The sequence below is a fragment of the Elephantulus edwardii genome, unplaced genomic scaffold (assembly GCF_000299155.1).
Source record: "Elephantulus edwardii isolate Elephantulus edwardi_28Jun2011 unplaced genomic scaffold, EleEdw1.0 scaffold00351, whole genome shotgun sequence".
Classification (NCBI taxonomy): domain Eukaryota; kingdom Metazoa; phylum Chordata; class Mammalia; order Macroscelidea; family Macroscelididae; genus Elephantulus; species Elephantulus edwardii.
Genome location: NW_006400101.1, coordinates 1,738,341 through 1,743,795, shown reverse-complemented (window position 1 = coordinate 1,743,795; position 5,455 = coordinate 1,738,341).

The window sequence follows — 5,455 nt, the reverse complement described above, 5'->3', positions numbered from 1 at the left end:
CTGTTAGGTACCTCTCCAAAGTACTGAAGAGCAATGGTGTCTCTCTGGAGACTAAGGTGCGTCTGATACAGGCTATGGTCTTCGCAATCACTTGTTATGCATCAGAGAGATGGACAATGACCACGGACGATAGAAGGAGAGTTGATGCCTTTGAGCTTTGGTGCTGGAGAAGAGTATTGAGAATACCATGGGCTGCTAGGAAAACAAACAGATTCATTCTGGAAAGGGTTGAACCAGTTGGATCCTTGGAGGCAAGGATTCTGAGGCTCCATCTAACATACTTTGGACATGCTGTGAGGAGAGACTGGTCCTTAGAGAGGGACATCATGCTTGGGAGGGTGGAGGGACAGCGCAGGAGAGGAAAGCCCTCTATGAGGTGGATTGATTCAGTGACTGGGATAATTGGGATGAGAGTGTCAGAGACAGTGCGATTGGCACAGGACAGAGCGGAGTTTAGGGCTGTTGTACATAGAGTAGCTATAATTCGCAAGCGACTGGACGGCACATAACTACAACAACAACTTCATAAGGGAGCATGGCATAGCAGTCCTCCTGTGCAAGTAGTTGCAAGTTTGTGGGATTGTGTGCTTTCTTTTGGTTTGGCTTTGATTTGCGGTACTCTCTTCCCCCCAGGAGCGAGGCCCTTTTAACTTTGCTTAGGGTTTAAGACAGGTGGTGATTTAAAGCCCCAAAGATAGAGGGGAGAGAAGTTGCCCATGTCCTCACTCGATGACTCCGCCCAAGGTTTCAGTGACTTCATGCTGCCTGGGCATGGTGGTTCACATCTGTGCACAAGTAATGGTGAGTTTTTGAGTTCAGGTGACTTTTTGGGGCTTGTAGGACTGCTCTTCCCCCCCCCCAGGAGCGAGGCCCTCGAGGCTTGGCTTAGGGTTTAAGGAAGATGGTGGTTTAAAGCCCCAAAGGGAGAGGGGAGAGAAGGCAGCCATGTCCTCCCTGGATGGCTCCACCCAGGGTTTCTACGATTTCTTGCTGCCTGAGCATGGTGGTCCACGTGCGTGCCCAAGTAATGACAAATTTTGGGGGTCAAGTGCTTTTTCAGGCTGTGTTAGATGTGCAGAACTGCTCTTCCCCCAAGGAGTGAGGCCCTCGAGGCTTGGCCTAGGGCTTTAGCCAGGTAGTGGCTTAAAGCCCAAAAGGGCCCTAGGGCCTGCCGTCCTTGGGCCTGGTTCAAATAGTTTTTCTGTCATACATTCTTCAAGGTGGTATAGCACTGGTCTGTGCATTGCTGTACAGAGGTAACTTGTGGTTGCTGTGATGCTGAGCACTGTGATACTGATGTGCCAAATGTGATAATGGTTACAGATGGAAGACAGTGTTCGGTGGATCTTCCCTATTAAAACAAGCCTGGAAGGAGGAGTGGCATCTACTTCTGAAATGGCTTGCCTCTGGAAACTCTATGAGCAGTGCTCAGGCCTTTTGTTCATAGGGTTGCTATGAGTTGTCTATGACTCGAGGGCACTTAACAACAACAACAATAACAAAAACTTTATAAGGGGAGACTATCCCTGACTACAAAATCAATAATATAAAATCAATTTTGTGTGGTCACACATGTACCCACACTCCCATGCCTCAGTATACTTATCTCAGCACCAATCTTAATGTTTAGCTAAGTCTAAAATCTGATAGCTCACATACGATACAGAACCATAATGGGGACCTAATATGTTATAATTCAGATTATTAACAAAATACAATCAGGACAGCTCCTAAAATGTGCATAAAGGCACCTCAGTCTCATGGTTCTAAGTGTTCCCAAGTTTCCGGTCCTATCAATCTTGGCTTCTCCCTCCCCAAAGTCCTAATTAACATCTAATTCTTCAGTTTAATTGCTGCTGCTGCTGCTGCTGTTATCCCTAATTGTGTTTCTATACATTTCACTGGGTTGAGGCAGGCTTCTCTTCTCTGGTTAGGCAAAAAATTCCTTCTTTTCTGGTGAAGGAAGAATTCCTGCTGGTGGGATAAGCATTCCTTTTTTTTTCAGTTAGAGCTGCTCGATTTATTGCCAAGACTAGCCAATCCTCTTGTAGATTGTTGAGATGAGCCAATTTCCTTGTGCAATGGTAGATAGCCAATCTCTTTGTGGATAGGTCACCATATCTCACTCACACAAGTTCCAGCACTTAACATAATCAGTCATCTACAGTAGAAAAGCCAAGTTGTTGTTGTTCTTGTTATGTGCCATTTAAATATCTGTGACTCATAGTGACTCCATGTACAATAGCTCTGAAACTTGCCCTATCCTGAGCTATTCTCATTGACTCTGACACTCCTACGCCCATAGCCCTAGTTACTGTGTCAATGCATCTCATCTTGGGTCTTACTGAAAGATAAACTCCATAATTCTCTAATCTCTGTATGTTTATCATTAATTAGAATGTCTTCTAACCTCTAGTGATAAGCTCCATCATTAATGAATGACTTGGTAAATTATAATCTAATTTGAGAGGGTCTAAAGAGCATTATGTTGAGTGAACTCAGTTCCACAAGGACAAAGATTATATAAAACCATTATTGTAGAATGAGTAACAGGATCCAAAGGGAGGAGGGTTGAAGAATGGGGAGGGCGGAAGCAGAGGGATGAGGATGTGCAGGAGGAAGGGGGGATTAATCACAGGGTTTTACAATTTGATGATGAGGGGTGAGGGAAATTGAAAGAATCTGTTCTGTAAAACAATGTGCTAGAATTTTGTAAATGAGCTAGTATAATAAAAACAAACAAACAAACAAAGAATTCTTCATTAAAATAAAAAGGGGATTGTGTTAGTAAATATGATGTACTTAAATTATCTTCAAAATCAGTTGTTTAGTTATGCAAACCAGGAATAGCCAAATATTTGCAATGAATTTGAAAATACTTTTACTGAGGTACATATTACTATTTTCTCTATTTTTTTCATAAACTAGTGATTATAAGGGTATTAAAGTAGGGAAAATGAGTCAGAGAAAAGAAATCTTGGCAGTCTAAAGAGTAATACTCACATTGCATTTAGTACCATATGTTGAATAATACTGGTGCCAAATTGCCTCTTGTGGCAAGTTGTAGATATTGACATTTTGTGGAGCCTCTTTAAAATAAAGGCTATTTGTATAGTGATGCTGGTATAGCATTACATTTGAATGTAAGAACTGACTGATACAAGAAAATATGTTCGTAAAATAGTGCAGCTATGGTTACATAGTTCTTAGAGAGTATGCTCAGGTGGCACCTCTCTGGAAATTCAAATCCACCAAAGGCTCTGTGGAAAAAATATCAAAAGTCTCTTTCCATGTTATTTACAGCCTTCAAAAACTTACTGGAGGGTCAACCATAAGTCAGTTCTGATTAAATGGCACTTAGTTGAATAGTATTCATTAATTATGCCTGATTTGTTATCAATGTCCTTGTGTTTCAGATTTCTGAATAAAAATAAAATTAGTAGGGGAAAAATGAGTGTGTATATATACATATATATTGTTGTTGTTATGTGCTGTTGAGTTGCCTGCTACTCATAGTGACCCAGTATACAGCCATTCTTATTTTCTCTGACACAACTACCCCCATTACCCTAGTCACTGAACCAATCCATCTTAATTGAGTATCTTCCTGTTTTGTGCTGTTTTGCACCCTCCCAAGCATAATGTCCCTCTCTAAGGACTAATCCTTCCTTGCAACATGTCCAAAGTATGTCACATGAATCTTCAGAATCCTTGCTTCCAAGGAGCAACCTGCACTCAATCTATCTAGAACAAACTTCTTTGTTCTCCTAGCAGTCCATGGTAAAGTCAGTGCTCTTCAAACTCCAGAGCATAAAGGCCTCAATTCTCCTTCTATCATCACTTGTCATTGTCTAGCTTTCCAATGCATAGCAAGTAATTGCAAAGACCATGGCCTGTATCAGGCATACCTTAGTCTCCAGACTGACATCGTTGCTCCTCAGTACTTTGGAGAGGTTACTAATAGTAGACATTCCCAGTGAAATCCATATTTTAATTTCCTGGCTGTTAATACCAAGAATGTTTATTGTGAAGCCAAGCAAACTAAAGCTGCTAACAATTTCAATCTCTTCAGCATCTATCATGATGCTGCCAATCAGCCAAGTGGTGAGAATATTTGTTTTCTTAATGTTGAGCTTCAATCTACATTGAAGGCTACAATCCTTGACTTTCAGCAGAGAGTGCTTTAAGTTCTCTTCAGTTTCAGGAAGCAGAGTTGTGTCACCTGCACAACGCAGATTGTTGATGAGTCTGCCTCCAATGCTGAAGTCACTTTTCTCCTATAGAGTACAGCCTCCTCGATAATCTCTTCTGCATATAGATTGAAAAGGTATGAAGATAGAACACATCCTTGTTGTACACCCTTCCTAATTTTGAACTGTGTGCTGTTTCCTTGCTCTGTTCTGAGGACTGCCTCCTGGTCCAAGCATAAGCTTTGCATAGGCAAAATCAAGTGTTCTATGATTCCCATTCTTCTCAGATTCACAGTATATATATATATTCAAATCATAGGCCTTCGGGTTGACAGTTCAACCCCTTACCTATACACCAGCAGAGTTTCCCCATACAGAATATCTTTTACTTCTTCAGTCAGAACCACTAGTTCTTAGTCATTTGCTACTCCTTGAAAAGTTTCAATATTGAAAATTATTTTTATTTATTGAAACAATACTCCTTCAATTTTCTTTTTATATTTCCTGCTTCATTCAAGATTTTGCCCATAAAATTCTTTCTGAACAGAATGTGAGAACACTGGCTAGTTTAAAATAAAGATGTGTAATAGTGTTGTATCCTTTTGCTACACTTAATCAATCTGTATGCTGATAAAAACATGTGAGAAACTGATCTCTATGAAGAAGAATGTGGTCTCAATATTAGACGGAGACTCCTCAACAATATGAATTATGTCCATGACATAACTATGCTTTCAGAGAATGGAGATGACTTGAAGCACTGACTACAGAAAGGCAAAACTACACCCTTGCATATGAGTTATATTTCAACAACAAGAAAACAAAAATTCTCACCACCAGGCCAGTAGGAAACAACTTATGATAGATGAATAGATTTCATTTTACTTAGATCCAAAATCATACCCATAATAGCAGCAGTTAAGAAATTTTTAAAAATTGCCACACTGGGAAAATTTCTTCTCAAGGACCTTTCCAAAGTAATAAGAATATTAAAGACTAAAAGTAGCATAGTAATTGACATATTTCAACAAAGGATACCCTGGAAGTGCTCACCAAGTTGAGCTGCAAAATCTGGAGGACAACCACTTGGTCAACTGGCTGAATGAAATCTATATTTTTTCCCATTCCAAAAAATGGTGATCTAGTAGAGTGTGGAAATTTTTGAACAATATTATTAATATCACATGCAAGCTAGATTCACATCAACTGAGAACTGCTTGAAGTGCAGACTAGGTTTAGAAGAGGCTGTGATGCTAGGGATATTA